We start from the raw sequence: 27,853 nt of genomic DNA on the forward strand, positions 1-27,853 counted from the left end.
CTGGACATTTCTGCTCGCCAGGAATTCAGCACAGAGATCTAGAAAGCAACACATACTGGAGAGGCATCAGCATACAGGTGATAACTGAAGTCACTCTGTGTGTGAGATTTCCCAGCGGCCAAGCATAGAGTGAAGAGAGAAGAAGGGCCTGGGGCAGAGATGTGGGGAGGATGTACCTCAGTGGTCAGGTGAAGAGGGGAACCCATGATGGACCCTGGTGATGAGCAGCCAGAGGGACAGGTGACGAATTGAGAGAGTAAGTTCAGGGACGTGAACTGAGAGTTTTGGAACCGAATGAGCAGTTGATCCAATGCCCAGAAGAGCCTGGTGAGCTGGCAACTTTGGGGTGAAAGGCTCTGCGTTTCCCATTCCTGCATTTCTTCTCTCTCTTGGGGTTGTATGATTCTAGCTGAGCTTGGGGCTCTCACAGACAGCTTGACTGAACTGCTAGCCAAGGTGGGGCTTCGTTTCATCTTTCTCCCACTGCTCCCCTCATTTACTAAGGACAGGTTAATTAGCCTGATAGTGACTGGAAAGCTGCAAGAACGATGTGGGGGGGGGCAGCATCAACCTTCCCAACAGACCCCAGCCCCGCTGGTTCTGGGAGGCTTTCACCTTTTAGCGTCTCCCCGCAAGCTACAGATGCTGGACTCTCCAGAAATCTCTAAAGTATGTTAGAGAAATAGGGCCAACATCGAAACTCTTTCACATCCTGAGAATTCTGCCGGGGCTGTAGACGGCCATTTCCTAATATGGCCCCCAAATAGCATAGGTTCATGCTTTGCGTTGTTTTCAAACACTTCCCATGACCATTCATCTCCTTGGGAGTTGGGTAGCGCTCAATGCAAACCTTATTTTGGTTTCTAGACCTGTATAAATTCCTGCCCCTTTCATCCCACTAAATGGGCCGCTGAAGTATGCCCAGTCACAAATGAAAACAAAATGGGTTAATGAGACTGTGCAATTCTCCTCAGAGAGTGCGTGTTTGGGTGTTTGGAGCAGTGTCCCTGCTGGTCCCTTCCAGCCCCTCTCAGATGCACACTGAAGCCCCCCAGCGGTGAGCTAGCGCCGTGCCAGACCACTCCCTTCAGCCCCCTCAGCATGGTACGTGAAGTGTCCCCAGTGCTTCTGGGGCACCTGTTGGTCCTCCAAGTCTTTGTGGTCTGAGTCCTATTTTTCTGATTGTGCTACAATTCGTCACACTGGGATGGGGAGTCTTATGAACCAAACACACGCTCACTTTGTCCCATAGACTCACCATTGCAGATGTTACAGAACAAGAAACAAAAATTTTCAGTTCAATACAATGCAGCAAAGTATCCCAGCTGTCTGCGATACCTCTGGCATCCCCAAGTCACTCATTTCTGACCATCCTCGTGCTGCCGAATAAACGGATTCTTGGCGTCATCACAGGAAAAGGATTCAAGGATGCACCACGGAGGCAAAGCCAAGCTTTATTAAAAGAAAGGAAATAGTACACTCTCAAAATGGCAGGAGACCGGGCAGGCCCAGAAGCAGAGCAACTGCCCTGAAGAACAAAGAAGCTTAGGATTTTATTAGAATGAGGGTATGAAATATTCAAGATTTAAGGGTGCTGTCACAGGCATTCCCCAGCAGGTCCTCACTGACCACTCCTTCCCACCAGGAGGTGGGATACCCTTGACCTTATTTGGCCCTTACCAGAACTGTCATAGTGGCACAGGGGGTAGAGATTTCCCCTGCCCAAATGTTAACAATAGTATGATCCATTATAATTAGCTAAAGTTTCTCTTGAGAGGCAAGACGGCGTCCTGAGTCACCAAAATCTAGTCCTGGCCAGTCTGGTAGCTGCACCTTTTCCTCCTTTTCCTAAGGATGGTCTCGTCTCCTCCCTCCTTTGTCCCCCTTCCCCTTTCCTACCTCTCCTCCTCTCTCTCTCCCCGAGGCCCTGTTCTTTTTGCCCACGGTAAAACTCTCCTGCTAAACCACATGGAATCAAAGGTAAAAAGTTCTCTCTCAGAAGTCCAGGAATGCTATTTGGAAAAACAACAGCAAAACATTTAAATCCAAAATAGGTGAAACAAGTAACACGAAATGAATGATTGATTCTCTTTTTTTATGAAAATGAATGCATGTTCAGATACTAATAAAAGAATTAGATGTGACAGCACAGTCCTTTGGACTAGAGTGAAGGTGGAAACAAATGACATGGAAAGAATTTACTGGCCTGAGCTTTGCCAACAGAGACAGCTGTTGTGTTGGCCCATCCACGTGCCTCTCACGACAAGCGCTGGAACAGGCATTGGCGCCTGCGGGAAGATTCCACGCACCATCATTAACAAAGAATTAGTGGGGGCATGCCTGACAGGGAGGCGGCTGAGGCACAGTGCCCCACCATCTAAGGACATGCCCGTGGGGCAGGAAATGCAAGCTGGGGTGGCGGGGTGTCTGATAGTGCTGGTGGAAGTAGTGAGGAGGTGGAGGGAAGGTCTCGGGAAGAGGTGACTTGGGAGGTGAGGAGGTGGAGGAGTATGACCACAAAGAATGGATTTCCAAGGAAGGCGGGGTGTGGCAGGAGGAGGACTTGTGGGGGAACAGGCTGCTGTGGGAGAAGTGGGGGTCTTGGAGGTTCCTGTGGGGGAAATGGAGGTGATGGTGGCTAGATAATTTTTAAAAGGAGCCTCATAAATTACAGGACTGTTCTTGGTAGACACTTCCGGCATAGCATTCTAAATAACATGCGTGAAGATCACCTTTGAAGTAAGTCCTTGACGCACTCTGAATCTTGTTCATAGGTGAGAATACTGTTTTATACCAACACTTTCTTAGGAGAAGTCAAGTTTGCCCCGTATTTTACATACTCGTATCTTCGCATGGCAGATCTTGTTAAACCAAAAAAATTTTTTAACAAAAATAACTTTTAAATATGTACTAACACACTGAAAAATGGAAAGTATCTTGTCATAATTTAACTTAGACTGTTACCTATAGTCAAGTTTGAAACACATAAATTACTCCACTTATAATGCAAAGAAATATAAACTACCGGCCTCACTAAAAAAAAAAAAAAAAAGTCTACCAGAGGGTAAGGGGTGTGGGGGGTGGGAGATGAGGTTAAGGGGGATCAAATGTATGGTGATGGAAGGAGAACTGACTCTGGGTGGTGAACACACAATGGGATTTATAGATGATGTAATACAGAATTGTATACCTGAAATCTATGTAATTTTACTAACAATTGTCACCCCAATAAATTAAAAAAAAAAAAAAAAGTCAGCCTTATCAGTGTGATGTGTGATGTTTTCTGAAAGTGGTCAAAAGACAAAAAAAAAAAAAAAAAAAAAAAAATCCTTTCACCATACAAGCAGGCTGATTAAGGTCTCCTTGGGAACTGAGGTTGTGTTACAGGCAGCTAATTGCTCACAGTTTCTAAATAAAGCCTTCCCAGCAACAAGGCAAATATTTCTTTGGTGCCGCAGGCTTATCCACAAGCAAAATTATGAAGTCAAAAGAGTCTTGTGACATCTGTTCTCTCTCCCTTTGTCAACCACATAGGGACTTCCAGCCCCGGGACACTGCCTCCCTATAGTTACACTCCACAGATCTTGTATGAGTGAGTGCAGGGAATGCATGAGTGAGTGATGAGTGGATGGATGGATGGATGGATGGATGGATGGATGGATGGATGGATGGATGGATGGAAAAGTTAGCAAGCGTTACCACGCTCTCAGAGCCCGCAGGCCAGCAGTGGAGACAGAATAGCATAGGAAACAATAGAGTAATAAGCTAGGGAATTATTCTACTTTCTATTAAAGAGACAAAGCACTGAAGGAAAGTGCTTTGCTAGCAATACGTGCGGTGCGGCACGCTAGAGGCACATCCGGGCTCTTTCCTGCTTTCACCCCCTCTTTCTGTAGCTTGTTTTATTCTCCATGCCACTTACATCCCCATCTCATTCATTCAGCAAGTATTTATTGTGCACCTACAACACACCCCGGTAGTGAATGGGATATGCCAGACTCAGCCCTCCTAGAGCGTACATTCCCATAGGGACTGGAAACAGTGTTTATGGCTTCAGATAATTTCAAAGAAAAGGAACGCTATTAAGGCCGAACATAGGATGACGTGGCAATGAGGGGGACTGGGGACGAATTCAGACAGGATGGTCCAGGGAGGCCTCTGAGGAAGTGAAGGGGGCCTTCTGCCCACCAGCAGAGCAGGGACTGGCCTTTCCCCAGGCAGCTCCGCCAGGGAGAATGAATTCCAAACTGGAAAATCCCAGAGAGAGAAGGCATTGAACTGTAAAAGTGATAAGAACTCCTAGTAGCTAAGTTTTTGATATCCCTGCTCAGAAGAGCTAAAATCATGAGGAAATTCTTAGCCATAATCTTGGAAAGTGATTAGTCTTTGAGGGATTATGGAGGATAAGTCGGGAGCCCCCCCAAAGAGTACTGCACCCTCACCGCAGGGAAGAAAATGAAGATTGGGGCCCAGGTGACTCAGTTTAATGTGAATTGTCAGCTGAAGGCACGACTGTTTTGGAAGAACCTGTGCATGTGACCCCAAGGGTCCCCTGTTTGCTCAGCACGCCCGTGGCCGGACACTGTACCTGCTCGTCCCAAATGTCTCGCTTGGGTGTTCAGAACACAGTATGCCAACATCCAAACCTGAGTTCATCCCACCTTGCCCATACGTCCCTCTTTCCCTTGTTTTCACTTCATTAATTTACTCACTTCCATCCATTCATTCATTTCACAAACACTTAGTGAGCTAAATGCCATGGATACAAAGAAGAAGGACCAGTAGTTCATGCACCAGTTTCAGAGTTAGGCTCCAGGAACTCCAGGCCAGGGCTTCCTCTGAGCAGACCACGTGCACGTGGGCACGCCGTTTGTCCTGTCTGGGCCTCCGTTTCCTCATCTGTAAAATAGTGATGGTAACACAGGCTTGGCACTGAAATATGCGTGGAAGGAAGGAAGGGCAAAGGAGAGAAGGGAAGTGTCGGGAGAATTGGCACTTAGCTCATTTGTGAGGATTCAGTGACACATGAGCCGTGCCTCACACCTGGTGATGTCTGTAAATACTGCCCTGCGTTTCAGGGAGCTCACTGTCTAGGGAGAAAATGGAAACACAGCACAGTTAACACTGCTGGGCGTTCACAGTGTCCCAGCACTATTCCGACTTTCCCATGTGCACTCACATCTTCCTCAGAGCTCTGTGAGTTACGTCTGTGATGATCCTGACTCCACGGCTGAGAACTACAGGCACCGAGGGTTGAGCAACTTGCCCAAGGTCATCCAAGGAGTGAGTGGCTAGCAGAGCTGGGAGTCAAGTTCAGGCACGTTGGCTCCAACCACTACACTTGGACGTCACACAAGAGGGAGCGAACGAATGCACTGGCATCGTGTGCCCAGGCCAGCGTGGGGACTTGCAGCCCAGGAAGGCAGCCGTGTGGCAGGAAGGTGTCCCGGGACAGACGGAGGACGCCTGCACTGGGGGATTTCAAGATGCCGGAGGGCATCCCAGGGAAGAAGAGCTGGGTTGCCCCCATGTCACTGGAGCAGGGGTGGATGACGCGGGTGGTGCAGCAGTGCACACCATGCTGAGGGCTTGGACTTTATCCTCCAAGCAATGGGGAGTCCCAAGAAAGTAGCATGACCAGAGTTGTACTTTAGAAAGATGACTCGGGGGTGTGAGGAAGATGATGGTGGAGGAGGGAGGTCAGTTAGAAGGTTGCTGCCAGGGTGCCCCGGGGCAGTGGCAAAAGACCGGGCCGGACTCGTGACATATTTAGAAAATACAATTGAAAAAAAAAGTGCTTGTTGAATGGAAAGGCTGAAGGAGAAAGGAGGGACGAGGAAGACTCTCAGACGTTTGACGTGGAATCTGGGCGCACAGAGGTACCATCTCCTGGGCAGGAAGAAACACGAACATAAAGCTCTCAGGAGCGAGCAGCTTCCTGTGTCCCAGCGTCAGGGAGTCCCCATCCCCTTTTATTAAACCTTATTTTATAATAAAAAAGAAACTTTTTACCATTAAAAAAAGACAATAATACAATAAATACCCATCACCTAGATTCAACAATTCTTCAAAAATTGTTAAAAGTTTGCCACATCTCTTCATATATACATAACCTATATTATATATAGTTGTATATTTTATTTTTATTTTCATTGTCATAAACTCATTTTAAACAGACTATAGACATCATTACATTTACCTTTAAACATTTTAGCCCATATCACCAAAAAATATTTAGCTAAACAATCACAATACCATGGTCACACGTCAAAAATTAATACCTAATATCATCTAATAATGAATCTATATTAAAATCTCCCTAACAGTTCCCAGAATTGGTTTTCAGATTTTTTTTTCAATACAGGATTCAAGTAACGACCACAAAGTATTTTTGTTATGTCTCTTAAGTCTCTTCAAATCTACAGCAGTCCTGCTCACGTTGTCTGAGACGCTGACTTGTTAAAGCGACCAAGTCAGATGTCTGGCATAATGCCCTATCATCTGGATTTGTCTGCTGGTTTCATTACTGTGTCATTTAACTTGTTCCTCCACTCCCTGCATGTCCAGTCAGTTCTAAAGTCCTGGCCAGAATTAAATTCAACATTTTTGAAGAGCATGTCATTGGTGAAGCCCTGTCACTCATATCTCATCTAATCGGTGTCAAGATTTTGGTTTCCAGATACCATCCCCCTGTCACGCTCGTAAACAAAGCTTGACTGATCCCAGGTGTAGGTTGAAGGATGAGGAAACCTTGTTCCAGAAAGCATAGAAGCACCCAGATACTAATGGGTCATGTCAACAGGACACAACAGCCAATGTAAGGGGAGCCCAGCTGGTCAAATCTGGGACACTTTGAGCATCAAAAAGAAGGACTGGAATTGATTAAATAAAACACATTGAATATATAAATCTATAATACGCAACCATAATACTGAAAAAAAAACGAAAATCCTAGGTCACTGTTTGGAGCAGCAATGGCCCAGATACTGTGGTGGCAATTTCTCTTACTGGCATCTCCATCTGGCCCACAGCTCTCTGTCCTGAATCCAAATGACTCTGGCCTTGACTGAAACTTGGACTATGGCCCCAGCTAGCCCTCATGTGTGTCTGGAATTGCTAAAGATGATATGGGAACTGAAACTAGATTTTGGCTAACATCTAAGGCCTGCTGCAGAAGTCATTATAAATGAAACAGATCGTGGAACAGAACAGGGATGATGGAAACAATTTGTGCAAAACATAGATGCAGGAAGATGGAGTTCAAAAGGGGACATTACGTATCCTTTTTCTTTTTCCTTTCGGCAGAAAATAAGGATATCAGATAGAGACTCCTGAAACAAGTTCCGTTTGGATCTTAACCAAATCTTAATTCTCCTGTATCTTTACCAGCAATCTGAGAGCCCCGTGTGGGGTCCTTCTTTCCTCCTCTTCATGTACAAGCCTTTGTTGAGAGGCCTGCCCCAAATTCTATTGGAATAGTATCATTCCTTAGTATAAAACAGAGTTTTAGTCAGGTTTTGGAAAGCCGCTGTCATACCTTCTCTGCTGACTCTGGACAGGCTCTCTGTGTTTTGTTTTATACCAAATACACTATTTAGCTCGGAAACAATTTTGGAAGTTGATCCCATTAAACAGTGATCTTGAACACTGTTTAAACAGGAGTTTTCAAATACACTTCAGAAAAGTAGCGTTTACATTCATCTCCAAGTCTGAGATTAAGAAACCATTAGCTGGTTTACACTTGGTTTCAATACTGGTTTTTGACGCTCGAATAGTTTTACTATGTAGACGTGAAATATTGTATTCAAATATCAAACATTCAAAGTGTCCCTGACTGTGCAGACAGAGGTGGAGGGAACGAGGAACTCAGGCCCGAAACCAGTCGACATAGCAGGCTGTGTCTCGTCGCCACCGTGGGCGACAGGGAAGAGAGTGCAGCGGGGGTTTCAAATATGGCCAGGGAGATGCTTCCTAAAAATTCGTCTCTACTTAGCATAAACCTGTTTTGTTTTTTTTATGTGACTTTGGTTTTTTTGTGTGTCCCCACTAAGGGGAAGATATAGAACAAAAAAGGTAGGGTGGTCTTCTGTGGTTGTGATACAGGGCCAGCCACGCACACTTTTCAAAGTTGTGGTGGACACTCTGGAGCAGGAAAGGAATTGTCATTTCACTTTCCAGCCAAGTTCTTTCCACACAGAAGACCGCTTCCTGAGAATGAAAACTGCAGTCCTGCACACCCCCACGGACACCTCAGAGTGCAGTTTAGCTAGCAGGAAACCACGCTCCTCTAAAGGTTAGGATTACTGCACGGGATTTTAAGATTTCAGTAAATCTCAATGCCACCTGCCAATACATTCCCAGTTCAGAATTCATCGTTTTCTAAATTAACTCTCAACAAAGACTCTAATAGAGGTGTGACTTTGTGTTCACTGCAGAAGTCGCTGATGCTGCGTTAGGCTGACTCCGCACTTCTCAGGATGAACTGGGCTGCTCTCCCATAGCCAGTCTGTACCTGCTTTGCCTTCCAATCCTTGTATGGATTGCTCAACATTAACTTCTAAACATACTGAATAGCAGGTTTGTCAATTATGTAAGGGACACCCGGGAGCACCACGAGCATAAGGTACATAAGTCTTGAGGGGAAAAAGCCCTTTTTTGTGTGTGTATTTTTACTGCATTTACAGAGACAAAGAGGTGAGCCATGATTCTACTGGCTATGCAATCAACAGAGCTGTATTAATTGACACATAATATACAAGCTCCAGGGTCACGTATATTTCTTAGCAGCAGAATTAAGAGCTTGATTTGTTCTCACCAATTACATAAATGGTCACCGCTGTAAGCAGAGTCCCTGACTGTGAACTAACATATGACTCAGCTGCCAAGGTCCTGTTAGAGTGGGAGCAGCCTATCTATTTCATCTTAAAAAGAACATTCTCAGTGAATCTCAGTGGTTTAGACAGTGTGGCAAGCAACTTAAGTCATCTTTACCTACAGTTTCCACACTCGCTGTTACGGAGGCTAGAATCTAACATTCCTTTAGTAAGCCCCCTAGAAAATGGCTTTTCTTTGGAGACAAGATTCCTTGGCAAGAAGTTGAATTCAATAAATAGGACACCCAGCAGATGACATGATATTATAAAGAGCGAACCCCAAAGTTTCCATGAAAACACTATTCGAACTCATACATGAATTCAGTAAAGTAGGAGGGTACAAAATTAATATTCAGAAATTGGTTGCATTTTTATATACCAATAACAAACTATCAGAAAGAGAAATTAAGAAAACAATCCCATTTACAATTGCATCCAAAAAAATAATAAAATACTTAGGAATAAATTTAACCAAGGAAGTAAATACCCTCTACTCAGAAAATTATAAGACATTGAAGAGAGAAATTAAAGAAGATACAAATAAATGGAAACATATACCATGCTCATGGATAGGAAGAATTAATATAGTTTAAATGTCCATACTACCTAAGGCAATATATAGATTCAATGCAATCCTTATCAAAATACTAATGGCATTTTTCACAGAACTAGAACAAATAATCTTAAAATTTATATGGAACCATAAAAGACCCCTAATAGTGACGGCAATTCTGAGAAAGAAGAACAAAGGCTGGAAGTATCATGCTACCTGATATCAAATTATACTACAAGGCTATATAGTATTCTAAACTCATGGGATTGGCATAAAAATAGACACATAGATCAATGGACCAGAATAGAAAACCCAGAAATAAATCCATTCCTATATGGTCATTTAATCTATGACAAAAGAGGCAAGAATTTACATTGGGGTAAAAACAGTCTATTTAATAATGGTGCTGGGAAACCTGGACAGATACATGCAAAAAAAAAAAAAAAAGAAAGAAAGAAAGAAAGAAAGAAAGAAAGAAAGAAAGAAAGAAAGAAAGAAAGAAACTGGATCACCTTCTTACACAATACACAAGAATAAACTCAAAATGGATTAAAGACTTAAATGTAAGACCAGAAATCATAAAATGTCTAAAAGAAAATATAGGAAGTAAACACTCAGACATTACCCTTAGTAATAGTTTTACTGATATATCTTCTTGGGCAGGGGAAACAAAAGAAAAAAATAAACAAATGGGACTACATCAAATTGTTTTCACAGCAAAGGAAACCATCAACAAAACAAAGGCATGAATGGGAGAAGATATTTGCCAGTGATACATCTGATAAAGGGTTAATATCCAAAATTTATAAAACAACTCATACAACTCAACACCAAAAACACAAATAATCCAATTAAAAAATGAACAGAGGACCCGAATAGACATTTCTCCAAAGAGGATATACAGATGGCAAATAGACATATGAAAGGATGCACAACATCACTGATCATCAGAGAAATGCAAATAAAAACCACAATGAGATATCACCTCACCCCAGTCAAAATGGCTATCATCAATAAGACAAATAGTAACAAGTGTTGGAGAGGCTGTGAAGAAAAGGGAACCCTCATGCACTGTTGGTAGGATTGCAAATTGGTGCAGCCGTTATGGAAGGCAGTGTGGAGGTTCCTCAAAAAATTAAAAATAGAACTACCTTACGACCCAGCAATTCCACTCCTCAGTATTTTTCCAAAGAAATCCAAAACACTAATTCGAAAAAGTATATGCACCTCTATGTTTATTTCAGCACTATTCACAATAACCAAGATATGGAAACACCAAAATGCCCATCAACAGACAATTGGATGAAGAAATTGTGGTATATTTTTACAATGGAGTATTACTCTGCCAATAAAAAAGAATGAAATCTTACCATTTACAACAACATGGATGGACCTAGAGGATATTATGCAAAATGAAATAAGCCAGACTGAGAAAGACAAATACCATACGATCTCACTTATATGTGGAATCTAAAGAACAGAATAAATGAGCAAACAAAACAAATGGACTCATAGATACAGAGAACAAACTGATGGTTACTAGATGGGGGGATGGGGTTAGGGGGGAGAAGGTGAAGGGATTAGAAAGTACGACTTGGTAGTCACAACATAGGTACGGGGATGTGAAATACAGCATGGGGAATACAATCAATGATGTAAAGACTATGTTGGGTGTCAGATGGGTACTGGACTTATTGGGGGGAATCACTTCATAGATTATATAAATGCCTAACCACTGCACTGTACACCTGAAACTAATAAACAAACGAACAAACAAATAAATAAATAGGTTGCCCAAATGAGGTTCCCACCCCAATCACAGGCAGCACTATGACTACGCCACTACCTGAAGTGCTTATGCTAGTAGGCTCATGGCCACAGGAGTCTGCTGAAACATGACACGCTTAGCTTGGAAACAGTTTCTTGAGTTCCAGCTCTTCTGTGCGAGCAGTTCTCTCTACCACTGTGAAGGTGCCCTCTTCCCAGCAGCCCCATGTCCACTGGGCTCTGTCTTATGGAGTTCCTGGCACTTAGGTGATGGCTTTAGCTGATCAAAAAGCAGTTTGAGGAGAAGTTCCCGGAATACAACACCCATGGAAGAACTGCTCACGGACTCGATCGTTTCCTTTGTGAGAACTTCATCAAACTGTGTCTTCAGATGTGTTTTAGGACAGAACTCGGGGTATTGACGTTTCTGTCAGATTCCACTTCTTCGTCTTCGTCAATTACTGTCGTCAGAGTCCGGCAGCCTCCTCTGGGCAGCGTCCCCTGGCGCCTCTCCGGGTGCCTGACCCATTGCTTCACAAGGAAATTCTCCCGTCCAAGTGCAGAAAGGCCCCCGGTGCACAGAGCCGTGACATTGGGACCCGCACAGCGCTGTTCCAGTCGGACTTGTTCTCTTACTGGACATTCTCTGTCCCCACCCTCCTCTGCCTGTTTCTTTGCTCAGTGACCTGAAGCTCTTCTTGCCCTAGAAGCCTGCCAGGGCAGTTCAGGGCAGCTAGACCCACAGCCCATCTGCCTCCGCAGGGCACCCATCTCTGGCCAGCATATCCCCCAGGCCATGAGCTGCAGCCACAGTCACTGTCCAGCCCTGGCCCCCAAATGCATTTTTATTGGATTAGAATCCCCACTGCTTGTGTTCTCCCACAGATGGGGTTGTGGGAGGACCCCAACTGCATAAGAATACTGGACAAGAAAATTTCTTAACTTGAATAATAGAATGCCAACATCATCCCTGCTGCTTCTGACTTCCCCAACACATAAATGCTTGTTTAGCCACGCTTATTTACCAGGTCCTTGTAGAGAAGAATTATTACGGTTTGCTATCCACTACATCAAATGCTCCACTCAGAGAAGTGACATTTAATGTAGAGAAGATGTTGGAAGACAGCTATTCTTAATTCAGCTGTGCATAAGAACCACTTGAGAGCATTTTAATTAAAAGTTGATTCCCTATACCCCTCCCTGGAAGTTTCTGATTTGGTAGGTCTAGAATTTGCAAACAACTGAGCTGGTTGTTGGAACCACTGGCTAAGGAGCTTATCTCTGTCCTCATCTAGCTGTGCCCTCCTATGGCAGGATAATGATTGAAGTGTTCATGCTTCTTTCCTGTTATTTTTTTCTTCCCACATGGACCTCTGTAACTCCAAGAGACTGGCTTGCCTCACTCTTAAGTTTCTACTGGGGTTGAAAGCAGAAGTGGCCTGAAGTCAAACCCTCTTGCTGTCTTTTGTGAAAGCCTCAATCCACTGAGGGAATGTCATTAGGTTCTCCAGGGTGAAGACGATGGAGCAGGATCACACAGTGGGAATTCTCCCAGACTCAGCACGTCCTCCCATGGCAGAGAAGTGTGCTCATCTCTGGGAGAGTGACAGGGACTCAATGAGGAGAGGCTGCAGGTATATGTAGGCAGGCCCATCTTAGACCCTGGAATTGCAGGCTTGACAAGAGCTTGTGCCCTCAGAGAACAGCATGGAAGTGTATTAGAGTAACTCACAGAGCAGAGCCAGCATGACATAGATATATGTGGACTTAATACAGGGAACAGGCTTCAGCACTCACGGGGTTCACTAACCAATCTCTGCAAAGCTTTCTGGAGCCCAGAGCCCACAGGCTGGTCAGAAGGAAGGTCATGAGCCGGCTGGAACCCCACAAGGCCAGGCTGACCCACACTGATTCTTGTTGCCTCTGACCTTGGTGACAAGAGGATCCTGCAGAGGCCAGGGTCCTTTGTCAAGGACCTAAACACACACACACACACACACACACACACACACACACACACACACACACACACACAGCAGACTCAGGAGTCAGAAAAACCAAAAGAAGATCTAGGGGGAAAGGAAAGCAATTGCGGCCAAGTTGCTACCTCACGCCAGTAAGATGAACCAACAGATCAGAAACAATGTGTGTGTTTCTTCAAAATGGCTGCTGCTTTCCTTCCATCCTCCAACTGTCAGGAGAGAATCTCCTGTGGCTCATGTTGACAGGAAACAGGAAAGGGGATTCTGGGAAATGTCGGTCAGCCGGATGAAGCGGGCACATGGGGAAGCCTTCACAGGAAGCAGCAGAGGCACCGGCAAGGACAAAGACGGAGGCCCACCCCGAACACTGTGCTCTGTGAAAGGGGGTCATCCCTTGCACGATCCATGAGGAATCCCAATAATCATGATCAATCATTAGAAGAAACAATAATATGATCACCACCGTTATGTTTGTTATTGGAAATCCACGTCACTAATATCAAGGGCATCCTCTAGATAAGATCTATATAGAAAACCAAAGTCAAAATGGCTGGAAGATGCCCCAGACTGAAATAGGCAAGAAACCCATGGGCCATTCAGGTTCAGAGGATTTGAAGATTTCTGAGCAGTCTGAGGATTTCTGAGCAGTCTCCTGATATTTGAGTTAGAACAGTGTGTTCTGACATCATTAGGACATCCTGCAGACCACACTGTCCTTTCCCACCCTAACAGCTGTCCATAACAACCTCCCTAATGTGGCTGTTTCTTCCCTGGCCAGAACCCACCCAATTGCCATTCTATCAATGTCTGGGACCCTTGGTCCATCCTGTCCCAGAGTCTGTGAAGTTCGTGACCCCACTCAGAGACTCCCATACAAACCACTCAAACAAAGGGTTGAAACTCAGTCTGCTAGAACTGAATTTTTTTAAGGAGATCATCCCTGGTCCAGCTTCCAAGTCCTTTTGGAAAAATGCTTTCATCTATGTTAAATTCTACAAAAATCCATTTCTCAAATCCTAATAGAACTAATAAGTTTCTTTTTCTTCCTCTGACATCACCTGCTGTATTCCATTGCTGTCAGCACACCGTTCTTATAATTTGACAAAGCAGTTTACCCAAATTGTATGGAGATAAGGCAGAGACCCAGCCCGTAAAGCCTGTGGGTTTTATAGAGTGTGTTTTCTAAACACTGTCTTATGTCTCAGAGACTTTGTGCCTTGGGGGTTGAGAGCTAAAGATTTAGCCTTATACTAGTGGGGAAGCCCAAGGCCTTGGGACTTGAACTCTGCCATGAACCAAGAGTGTGACCCTGAGCAAGTTAGTACGCTTGCTGAAGAACAGTTTCTTCATCTGTCAAAGGGAAATACTGTTATCTGTCTCTTAGGGGGAGTCTCCCAATTAAACACCACGTGGGCATTCAGTTAATTAAGGCTGTGTTTCTGATGATTGGTGTTGACACAAGTACCACCCATGTGTGTGCACAAAGTTACAGATATTATTTCTTTAAAGGCATTATATAGACATACTGTCTTATATAAAACAGTTACATATAAATACTCTTTTACTGTCTAGTCCATATGTATCCTTGCCTTGTGTGATGTCTAAAGTCATAATCAAATATAATACTTCAAGGAAGGCAATGAGTAAATAATCTCTCAAGAAATTCTTCCAAGAATGTGAAATAGAGAAAAGAGATAAAAAGGAGAATCTCCTTTTATCAGCAAAAAAGCCGCAAAATTATAGCTTTTTCAGTGCCTGAAAGTAGGATGCCCACTTGGGTGATTGGTATTTTACGTGTCCTTGGCACCAGTAGAGTCACTGCTTTAAACAACTACTGATGAGTACTAACCAAAGTTTACGTTGGTCATCAGCTCATTGTAATTTGGGCATGGGAATGGCAAGGAGGGGGTTGACAGAAAAGAGAGATAATGCTAAATTTCCTTGCTGGAGATTCTTCCATCTTGGATTACTGGCACTCAGGGTAGCCACTACCCTGGAAAGAGATCTGGCTCTGAAAACCAGGACCATGTGCAGCTTTGGCTGTGAAGATGATGACTAGGGCACAAAGGCCCCTGGAGGATGACTACTAGTTTGAAAGAGAACCAAGCTTGGGGCCCTAAACTATGCTCCTCACTGGATTATGAGCAGCTGGGTTTTCTGAAGTACCCGGAGCTGGGTACAGGTTCTCGCTGCAAAGGCGTGGAACCCCTCCTCCAGGGACAGAAGGGCAGGACATGGAGCCTTGACACAGGGAGGACAGGTGCAAATTTGAATGTCACCATCTCTGTGGTTTAGATACTTTCTGTCCAGGCCCCGTGTCCTCAGGTCTGGGGTAGGAGGTCAGAAGGAGAGGGCACAACCCAAACCAAATACATTGCTGGACTGACTATGGTGATCACTTCTTTAGGTCTATAGGTGTCAAATAACTATGGTGTACCCCTGAAACTAATATAATATTGTATGTTAGCTGCACTTTAATAAAACATTTTAAAAATAAAGAGCAAATAAAGATGAAAACATCTCTTTCATTAAAAATCTCTATAAGGCATGAGGACTCAGGAGTGTAGTCTTATGCAATTTATGAATACAGAGAATAAAATATGTAGGATGACAGGTCCTTTTCTTACTAGGACCGGTGGACTAAGCCACCAAAACTAGAGAAAAAACGAGAGGAAGAGGCAAATGTGAGTTGGCAACCTCATTAAACATTGACAGCATTTAAGTTGTTTCATGTAATAAGTACAGATACCATACTCACTATTTACCAGGCCCTGTCTGAAGCACTTTACAAATAATCACTCATTTCGCTGTCATGACGACTATGAAGTGAGGATTATCTTTCGCTCCACCTCAGATGGACCTTCACTCATTTCATCATACCATAGTCATTGGGTATTAGTAGCTCCCACAAGTCAGAACAAAAATAAGAGAAAAAGTGAACAACGTGAGTACATGCAACCATGAGACACACCTCCAAAGGGTTCTGAGTCTATCTTGGAAGAATTTGAAGTGGCTGGATTGGCCCCTTTGCTTATACTGTTGGTTCTGGGGATTTAAGGAACCCAGATGTCATGTTGCCTGAAAACATGACTTAAAATGATAGTGTCAACCCCAACAATGCTTTATAGCAAAGGTCACCAACTCAGATTCGTGGGAGGGCCGGGCAGGTAACACGATGAATGTTTCTAGTCTGGTGTAGAAATACAGTGCCTGCCCCTTATAAAGAAGGAAACAGCTCTCAGTTCCAGCCAATTTGCTCAAATTCTCCATTTTCTTCCAAGAGAAGCTGCAAATCCATATTTTATGTTAAATCTCCATATTGTTAAGTGTTGACAATGAATTCAATTGTTTATAACACTGTGTAGGTTAAAGTCTGCTAGTCTGTCCTGGGTCTCGGGTGCCACTGTGCACTCTGCCCTGTGGCCTTTGTGCCGTGGCCACATGGCGACAGCCCATCAAGGGCTCCGAACTGTGTGCACGTCATGCTCCCTCTACGGGACTGCGGTGGGCACAGAGATTTCTTTCCAAACATTTGAAAGCACTTCTTGAAAGGTGCCAGCCTCATTTACTCCTGTGGAATCTGTGGGAGAGGAAGTACACAGTACACTGCATAATTGTTTCCCAGTGATCAAAAGCAAGATGACTCTGAGGTTTCTCTCACCAGCTCCAGGGCACGCTCTTCCCCAGTCTGCCTGGCATTCGTCTCCTGACTGACGACTAGCATAAGCGACTCAGAACAGCTCATTTCCTGCCAGCTTCTGCCCCGTGACCCCATCGTTGGGTCTCCCAGGGCTCCCAGCATGATGGCTCACATCAGTCTTGGTCGTGCCACTTGGGTCTGTCTGCTGTGGGTCCCCACGGTCCCCCAGTCGCTTCCATCACCGGGATCATGCCTTCTGGGTCACCGCTGAGTAATTCACCTTGGCCAGGTGTCCCACACAAATCCCTAGATGGGGGCCAGTAACCCACAAAGTCCTTTTAGATTCTCTTGATGTGGGAGTGAATAAATGCCCTTTGGCATTTTGTCACTTTATGTGATTGACCATACCATCTCCTTCCAATCTCCCAGAAGCCCTGACTTCTGCGAGACTGCACATATGTCCTTGCTTCTGACGGTGCTAGTCCTGCCTCTGCCCTGTGGGCTCTCAGTCACCCCTCAGGTGGCTCCCACGTAACTGGGACCCTTCTCTCCGTGTCCCTGCTGGGCTCTCCTGTGGTGGCCGAGGGACCTGAATAAACTGGGCTCAACACAAAGAGCATGATCAGTGGGGTTCTGTGGCCCAATAAACTTGGAAGATGCTCTGCTGGTTGATGTCCCATGTTCCTAAAGTCACTTACCCTCTGAAAGACTCCTTTAGAGAAGTCTGTGAAAGGTCAAATATTGTGTGGATCATACCCCGGGAAAGCCGTTCTGAGGAGAAACAGACCAACTGAAAGAATCCTAGATTGGACTGTATTTCGGGGAGAAGACTGGAAGGGCCATGGGTGAAGGCCCATACTTCTTGATCTTGAAATATTATAAAAGCTCAGAAGTCAGCGAGAAATTTCTCTGAGTCACTGGGATGTGCTGTGGCTTAGTCACTTAACACTAGTTAATAGAACACGTGACACAATTTATGTCCTTACGAAGTTCTTTCTTTTTGCTCCAGTCTCTGGCTGGGTCTGCCACAAAGCTCCAGTGGAAAAAGCTCAATTACTGTATACTTCTGTTTGATTGCTGTGATGACATGTGACAAAAGAGGTGTAAATGAAGCAAATTGGACATAAAGCTTGATAGAACATTCAGAACCTTGCATAAAAGTTTCAGTCATAAAGGAGAAATGAGATGTGAAAAGATCCAAAACAATAACTTTTGGAAAAATGAACATCAGTGAGCAGAGAGAGAAGAGCCAAACAATATGAGAAAGGAGAGCCCTGCAGAGAAGGAAGACAACAGGTGCTGCATGTGCTCGTCATGGTGGCCGGTTGACAGGGAGCCCTCACATTTGTCCACGGCACTCATTCAGTGAGCTGCCATCATTCTCGTGAATTCTCACACGAGCCCCCAGGTGAGCCCAGTAAAGACAAGTTGTGCTCAAGGCCGCACAACTAGTAAGTGGTGGTGACAGCCCTAGAGCTGTGTGTAAAAGAAGAGTATGGTTAAAAGTGTCACACACCCCAGGAACACAAGCAAATGAGAAAAACTGGGAAGCAGTTTGGGTTCGGCAGTTAAAAATTTTGGAAAGTGCACTTCAAGTTGAGTCACAGAATCAGAAACCAGATTATTGGTGACAAGGCAGTGACTGGATGGAAAGAACTTAGAAGTAGTTGGATATACAGCAGTTATTTAAGAAATTGGACCTCAAAGGAAACTGAACTTTCTGGAAGTACCTTTGTAAATGCTGAATCTACATACTTGTCGAGGCCAGTGTTCTAGATTGGCTACACTGGTTGCTTTAACAACCCCCAAATCTCAGTGGCTTAAAACCATAGACGCTTATTTCTTGCTCTCATTAGAGTCCAGTGAGGTTTGTGGAGGGAGGGGGAGCTCCCCGCTCCACATAGTTGTTGAAAAATCTGGGTTACTTGTAGCACATGGCGCATCCATCTTCTGAGACCTCAGTATCCTCTACTGAATCTATGACTCTTGAGGCGAGGAAAGAGATTTCAGTGGAAGATGGGGAGCAGGGAGGAGTCAGGGCCAGGCTTCCAGGTGGTAGGCTGTGGCCAGATGGCTATCTGGGGAATGTGGTTTTGGAGTGTGGCTGGCACAGCTGGGACCTCTCTGCCCTGACTGTCCTCCCTCTGCTCACTGGGTACGTGGTAGAAGGAAGAGGTTCAGATGCTTAGACACCCTGGTTTCTTTTCCACTCGCATCTCAGAAATGAACTTGAAGTTGAGTGCTGATTTAGGCCGCACTTCTCCCCTACCTCGTCTCCCCCGACCGGCCCACAGCTGGCCTCGACCTGCAGTGCTGGACTTCTGTTCAGGAGACTGGTGGCTCTGCACAGGCCCCGAAGTAAGAGAAGTGATTTTGGGGATACTTGCCCCTTCGAAACTTCTAGCTGAGCATCAGTGCATAGGAATACGGGCTCTTGTTACCAGATCTTCACAATTTTCACAAAAAAACCCAAAATCTGGATTTTTATTTGAAAACTCATAATTTTATGAAGTGGGCTCAAATTGTGAGCCCAATTTGACCCCAGGGTAAACTATTTTCTGTCTCTAGTTTAGATTCTGTGATGTGACTCCAGATACTCTAACTGCCTCACCACTGTGGTCCTCAGAGGCCAGAGGGGCTCCCTGAGTAGCCACATGACCAGGGCAAGGGAACTGGGGCAAGGGGCAAATGCACCCAGGAGAAGCACCACTGACAAACCTGACCTTGAAAAAACTACTAGATGCTGAATGACGCCCAAAAGTGCCAGAACAAAATGCCACCTCTAGTGCATGCAGTCTAGAGCGTTCCAAGGCTAGGCTGGAGACAGGGTACACAGAATCCCTTCCTCAGGGGCACCTTGACCTCATTACCTCCTGGATCCCTGCATACTTTTGCCAAACTGCCCCACATCCAGGTTCCAGTATACCCGGCTTTATTCTGTGCAGCAATGTAAGTCTGAGCCATGTGATTTCAGCAAGGACTGACACGTAGAGAAGGGCACTTGTACATAAATGAGTTGCCGAGCGCCAATCCTGATTTCTTTGCATGTGATATTTATTGCATCTATGATATCCAGACCTGCAGTTTTGACTCTTCTCACCTCAACTTAAATCTCAGTTGAAAAAACCTTCTGATCAAGTTGCAAAGGGATTTACCCAAAAGGAAAAGAGAAAGACTAGAAATAACTCTAGTAATGAATTGGAGTTAGATGTTCTTAACTTGGGAATTTTTAATATATCAATCCATAGCTAGATATAGAAATAGTGACAGATGTCATAGACGTGTGTATATTAAGACATATGTGTATACATACATATATTTTCAGCTCTGTCCACTGAAGGGGCCCAGAAGCAATGAGCACACTGTGCTCAAATCAAACTTGGTGTCTAAAGTCTAAATGTCATCCTTCACTGGAAAGGAACCAGCGCTCCTCAGAGAAACAGCTAATTCTATCTCTGGGTTACGAAGAGCACAACTTTCTTTTTTTTTTTTTTTTGCCAGAAAATGTAAAAATGGGCAAAGAATTACAAGGACAAAAAAAAAAAAAAAAAAAAAAAAAGCCAGCTTAAAGCCCCCGCTGGCCAAAACTAGAAAAGGCAATCATCTAAATGCATCATGGGCATGCCACTATCTCACGCCATGTGGGCAATGCAGAGACCCTACATGGAGTTGCCAGGGCCCGGCTGCAGAATCCAAGGCCAGCATTGAATTTGAAATATGTAAAATGGGCACAGAAATCCTTTAGCAACACAAACAATTGTGCCGTCAGGGAAAGAGCCATTGGTAAGAAAGGTCACCTGACAACCTATGCGACAAGCAAATTCCAGCCACATCTGACAGCTGTGCTACACAGTGAAGGTGGGTAGAGAGCCGGGTGCTGTCAGACATTTCGATCCCACTGGGCAAGATGATTAGGACAGGTTCCCACCTCTCGCCAGGCCACAGATGGACCCTAGTCTGATTTTTGGTGCTCTGTCTTCATCTGAGAATAAGAAAGGAAAATGAGTGCTTGAGACACCACGGCTCAAACACTTCCTTCTTGCTGGTTAGGGCCGACACTAACCTCAAATGATCCTCCTACTTGCTAAGAACGAACAACAGCCTGTCACCCTGGAGACTGCCAAGAAGCAGGCCCACGGCCGGGAGGCTGTCGTGTGTGTGTGGAGTGTCCTGCATTCATGCAGAAAGGTCTAAAGAGGGCGTGTGACAAACACTATTCATTAGCTGGCCTGCAGCCTCCAGAACAGAAGAGCCACAGGTGTGTGTGCTCTACAGACCACTCACGAGCCCTTTGTGCCCCAGTGGTGTCGACATGCTCCTAAAAGCAATGTTTAAGTCAAGCCGAAGGTTAGAATTAAAATGTGCTATTGCAGAGATGACAGATGCTCTGCTCCCACCCACGTGTACTCTTGTGACAAGGCCCGTCAGGAAGGCCCCTTCCTCTCCTGACTCAGTCCAAGTACTACTTAATGTTGAGTAACTGTGCGTTGTAAGAAAAGTGACCAGTACCATGTTTTTTGTTTATTTCAAAAAGTTTTGTCTGTTTAAAAGGAAGACCTGCTTGTGATGAGTCTGTGATAGATGAATTCTTGGCCTGAATTGTTGAAACTGCTCCCTGGTTACACTTTGGAACGTAATTTTGGACATCTAGTGGGCTGTTTTGAAAGTTATTTTCTAACTTCTATCATTGATAAATGAAGAAAACTATTGTATCTTTTGAAACAATCCAAATGGATTGAGTCTGTAATTCTCTATTTTGAAATATACACACAATGTGGGATTACAACCCACTGATAAAATTATAACCAATAGATCCATATTAATAGAAATAAATGCTGAGACAAGTAAAGAGTTAACAGGAGCGGGCTTGTGGGCTAACAGGAACGAGCTAAACATTAAATCACTTGGCTCTGACTCCTCTGGCTAGCACTGCACCTCCAAGCAGACAAGCACCTTACATCCATCATAGGTGGGAACAGAACAGTTCCCAATCGCAAGAGCAACCCCCTGCAAGCTGACATCCATCATAGATGGGAACAGGGCAGTTCCCAGGAGAAGCCGAGTGTAATGGCAGCTCCCCTGCAAGCTGACAAGCACGCTACATCCTGCACGGAAAACTATAAAACCCCAGCACTCCTCATCGACGCAGCTGTCGCCACCAGACTCTGTCTGCCCTGGCAAACTTCTGCCGGTATCTCTCTTACCCCTCTGTCTCGGCAGCTCTTTCTGTCAGACTGAACTGACAAAACTCCTCTTGCTAGTTCCAAACAGAACTCTCTCTTTCTCCCTTTTTGACTTTCAATAAATCTTTTCTTACTCTTCTTGTAGAGTCTCGTAAATGCTTTTACATTCTGTGAACGACCAGGGGTTTGTTCTATGCCATATAGTAAGTTAATAAATACAAAGGGGAGAAAGGAAAGTCTTTATAATAGAACGGTGACTCATCCATGTGGAAGGAATGATGAAAATAACCACTCAGCAACCATCACAGTTTATGGGCGTGAGGTTTGCTGAATGGAGGTCTAAGGAACAGGAACGTTTCAGGACTGTCCACAAAACACTGGTCAGACACAAAGGGGAAAGTAGGGGCTTTCTGTGAAGAAGCTGGCAGACACTGACTTGCCCAGGTGACCACGATTAGCCTTTTCATGGCACCAGCCAACTTCCTGTGCCCACTGACACGATGTACTGAGAGGGCCCAGCATCACATCTATGCTCTTTCTGTTGTAATGTCATGTGTGTGGTTTTAACGTGTTACTCCATGATATTCGTGACACTGAGCACTTAACATATGGATCTGTTAGCCATTAGAACTTGTGTGAGGTGCTCATTCAAGTATTTTGGACGTATTTGATCGGTTTGTGTTTCTTGGATTTGTAGGCTGTCCCGGCTGAGAATCTGTATTGTCTATTGGACACAGCACTTGTGGGGACAGAGGCAGGAGTGTAGTTTCCAGGCTCTTGGCCTCACATAGAAAGGTGCTGGCTCAGGTAGTAAACGGCCATCAACTGTGATTGGATGGCCATCAGCTGTGGCTAGTTGGCCGTCAGCTGTAACCAGTGAGCCATTGGCCACTAATATAACGGCTGTGGCTAGGCTAGCAGAAAAATGGGGGCTAGCAGGAAGTCTGGCGGCTGGGCTGGCAAGCACGGATTGCAGTTAGGATGGCGGTTTGCAGACCGTGTGGATCCAGCCTCCAGTGAGACTATAGTGTCGCCAGCAAGAATATACTAATATGACTCCCCTACTTACGGCTCCGTGGGTGTTCCTTTTTGGCCTCATCATATCCTGCGTTCTTGTGTGGGGAGCGGGAGCAGAGACCCCACTGGACGCCCCGCATGACAGCATTATTACCCAAGCCCAGTGGCATTGTCACGTGGGGCGGCATGCGGGGTCTCTGGTCCCACTCCCCACATAAGAACACAGGATATGGTGAGGCCAAAAAGGAACACCCACGGAGCCATAGATAAGGGAGTCATACCACTATATTCTCGCTGGCGGCTGAGTTGGAGACACAGGAAGCAGAAGCCACACTATCCGCTACCTGCCATCCACCTCACTCTGCCAACCAACCAACTCCTTGCTAACTGCAATCCGCGCTTGCCAACCACCATCTTCTTGCTAGGCTCCGTTTTCTACTAGCATAGCCACAGCAGTTCTATTAGTGGCCAATGGCTCACTGGTTACAGCTGACAGCCAACTAGCCACAGCTGATGGCCATCCAATCACAATTGATGGCCATTTACTACCCGAGCTAGCACCTTTCCATGTGAGGCCAAGAGCCTGGAAACTGTACTCCTGGCTCTGTCCCCACATTTTGATAGAAAAAAAAAAATCGTTTTATTTCAAATAAAATCAAACTTACCCATTTTTTTTTACTGTATGGATAGCGGTTCTTATGCTGTGCTTAACAGTTCATGACCTACCGAGGGTCATAAAGACATCCTCCCATGTTTTCTTCTAGAGCCGGTTTTGCCAGCCTTGGCAGTATTGACATTTGGGGCTAGATAATTCTTGGTTGTAGGGACTCTCTTATGCATTGTCACACATTTAACAACATTCCTGGCCTCTGGATTTCAACAGCATCTCCTCCAGGTTGTGATAAATGTCTCCTCCAGTGTGGGGACAGAGCTCCAGAGAGTAGTTTACAGGCTCTCGGCCTCACGTGGAAAGGTGCTGGCTTGGGTGGTGGATGGCCGTCGGCTGTGGCTGATTGGCTGTCGGCTGTGGCCAGTTAGCCGATTGGCCGCCGGTATAACTGCTGCGGCTACGGAGGATTGCCGAGGATTGCCGAGGAGAGCCGAGGACTGCCGAGGACTGCCGAAGAGCCGAGCAGAGCCGAGGAGAGCGGAAGGGGAGAGCCGAAGAGAGCGGAAGAGGAGCCGAACAGAGTCGAGAGAGTGGAGGAGAGTTGTCAGTCGGTTGGCGGAAAGGCAGATGGCAGGTCGTGCATCCGGTGAACCCAGCCTCCAGTGAGACCATAGTGGTATGACTCCCCTACCTATGGCTCCGTGGGTGTTCCTTTTTGGCCTCACCATATCCTGCGTTCTTGTGTGGGGAGCGGGAGTAGACACCCCGCAGGCCGCCCTGCCTGAAAAATGGCGCGGCGAGCAGGCCTCCGCGCACGACATCCAGGTTGTGATAAATGTCTCCTTGGGCCAACAAGCCCTTGGTTGAGAACTGCTGTTCTAGATGCTTTATAGTTTATGCTTTTAGTAGTTTGTCTATTATCCATCAAAGTTTGTGTGGCTGCTTCATATTGTTCTTTATAAATATCTAATTTCTCTACAACACTTACTGAAAAGACCATCATTTCCCTCATGAATTACATTTATTGTCTTTGTCTTAAATCAAGTACCCATGTATGTGTGGATCTATTTTGGGGCTCACTATTCTGTTCAATTTATCTAATTTCTATCCTTATGCCAGTAAAACAATCATTTTTTTGTTAAATCTGGCAATGTAAATCTTCAAACTCTGTCATCATTTGGCTTGGCTATGCTAGGTCCAATTTTGTCAATTTTTACACCAAAAAAAATCTACTTTTGATTGGAACTGAATCTGTGAATCAATTTATAATAATTATAGTCCTAACAATGTTGAATATTGCAGTACATGAAATAACAAATCATTTATTTAGTTCCTTTTTAATGTCTCTCAACAAAATTTTATAGGTGCCCTGCAATTACTTCATTAAATTTATTTAGAGGTATTTGATATTTTTATGTTATTGTAAATGACATTGTTTTTCTAGTTTTATTTTCCAACTATTTGTTTCTGGTATGTAGAAATACAATTAATTTTTTTTATATCAACCTTGTATCTGGTGATCTTGGTCAATTCATTTACTAGATGAGATACTTGGTAGATTTCTTTGGGTTTTCTCTGTATATAATCATTTCATCTGCAAATATAATTTTACTTCTTTATTTCCATCCTTTAGACAGTTCTCTTTGTTTTCCTTGTCTTCTTGCCTGGCCTAGAACCTCCTAAAGAATGTTGAATAGAAGGCAGTGGTTAAAATCCTACACTTTTCCTCAAACTTAGGTAAGAAATAATTCAATATGGCAACATTAAATATTATGATAGGCCGGCCCAGTGGCTCAGGTGGTTAGAGCTCCATGCTCCTAACTCCAAAGGCTGCCGGTTCGATTCCCACATGGGCCAGTGGGCTCTCAACCACAAGGTTGCCAGTTCAATTCCTCGAGTCCTGCAAGGGATGGTGGGCTCTGCCCCCTGCAACTAAGATTGAACATGGCACCTTGAGCTGAGCTGCCTCCCGGATGGCTCAGTTGTTGGTTAGAGTGCAGGCTCTCAATCACAAGGTTGCCAGTTCAATTCCTCGACTCCCGCAAGGGATGGTGGGCTCTGCCCCCTGCAACTAAAATTGAACACGGCACCTTGAGCTGAGCTGCCGCTGACCTCCCCGATGGCTCAGTTGGTTGGAGCATGTCCTCTCAACCACAAGGTTGCCGGTTCGACTCCCGCAAGGGATGGTGGGCTGTGCCCCCTGCAACTAGCAACGGCAACTGGACCGGGAGCTGAGCTACGCCCTCCACAACTAAGACTGAAAGAACAACAACTTGAAGCTGAACAGAACCCTCTACAACTAAGATTGAAAGGACAACAACTTGACTTGGAGAAAAAGTCCTGAAAGTGCACACTGTTCCCCAATAAAGTCCTGTTCCCCTTTCTCAATAAAATCTTTAAAAATAAATAAATAAATAAATAAATAAATAAATAAATAAATATTATGATAGCTGTAGATTTTTTGTAGATACGCTTTGTGATATTGAAGAATTTGCCTTCTATTCATTGCTTTCTGAGAGTCTTGACTGATTTCTTTGTCTGCTAGTACTGTAAAATACTGAAAAGTGTGTTAAAATTTAAAGATATGACTATGAATTTGTCTATTTTTCCATTTAGTTTTGTCAGTCTTTACATATTTTGAAGCTATGCTATTAGATGCATTCAAATTAAGAAAGTTATGTCTTCCTGTTAAATTGCCCTTTGTATAGTTATAAAATGTTTGCCTTTACTCTAGTGGCATTTTGCCCCAAAATTTGCTTTGTTGATATTAATATAACAAGCATTGTATTCTTGGTTAATATGTGCATGGCATATTTTTTCCATTTTATTTTCAATTTATTATGGATTCTTCTAGTTAATGTATATTTCTTTTAAACAGCATAAAGTTGGTGTTGATTCTTAACCCACTAAAACAATATTTTCCTTTTGAAGGTAGTTTTTAGTCAATTTATATTTAAGGTAATTACTGACATAGTTGGATATAGGTCTTTGATTTAGTTTTTCTTGTCCATATTTTCTTTTATGATTATTTTGGGGTTAATCAAGTATTTTAATGTTCCATTTTTATCTCCTCTACCAGACTTTGTTTTACTTTCTAGTTTATTTTTAGCAATTGCTCTAGCAATTAAACAATATTCATTTTTTATTCACATCTACCATAAATTAGCACTTTACCTCTTCATGAATAATTGAAAGTTACAGATCTATACTCAAGTAGAAGATCTTTCTAGTTTGAAATTCAGTTCTTCTATACCTTTGTTTATTCACAGTATCCACAGTCATTTATAAAACATTTGTAATTCATCCAGTTTCTTCTATTTGTTGTTGTGGAAACAGTGGTGTGCTGCTACTTTCTCTATCTTAACCAAAAGCAAAAGTTGAGTATGTGTTAATTTTATGTTCAGAGGAAAGGAAGTAATTCTCAATCAAAATTATTAGTTTACGGAAAACGCCCAAGATATATCACATACAAAAATTACTCCAAACATTTTAGCATTAAAGATTGATCTTGATAACATCACTATTTCTAAACACAATGTGATTTCTTCCAATTGTGACTCACCTGACACGTATTTCTAATCATCTTCTCTTTTACCACCTCTGTTAGGTTAAACAACTAAACACTCAGTTTCCAAGCCTCCTTAGCAACTAGTAGTGGTCATTAGACACAGTTCTAACATGCCCTCCCTCTTGCCTTGAATGCAGACATGATCTCTGTTTGCAGCAGCCATTTTTGATCATGAGGCATAAGCATTAGAACAAAAGCCAACACACTGCAGAGGACAGGGTAAAGAGACTGAGGCTCAGATGGCACTTTTGAGCAGCTAAACCAAAGCAAGAATACCTATCATGTACATAATGGCTTCGTTAAACTTTTGCTTTAAAAAATATAAAAGGGAGTTAGTATCATTCTTCATGGTACGAATTGTGTTGTGAACTATCTTGCAAACTAAATAGAGAAACATATAAGTAAACATTGAAAAATGAACAATGATACATGACAGTCCATTTCAAATAAATGATACAATAATGAACAACTGAAATTTCTAAATATAATTATTTTCCCTATCCCGTCTGGGAAAAGAAATATTCCCTGCCTGGATATTGAAAATGAAAGGACTGCTTCAGTCTGAAGATTAAGGTCGATGCCATTCACACATGAGAAGGCAGCTGCTTTCGTGGAGGGATCTAAGGCCCACCTGAAGTCCTGTGTAAGCCAAGTTGAATT

Source organism: Rhinolophus sinicus, chromosome 16 (genome assembly GCF_057876585.1).
Source record: "Rhinolophus sinicus isolate RSI-liver-muscle chromosome 16, RSI-T2T, whole genome shotgun sequence".
Lineage (NCBI taxonomy): Eukaryota > Metazoa > Chordata > Mammalia > Chiroptera > Rhinolophidae > Rhinolophus > Rhinolophus sinicus.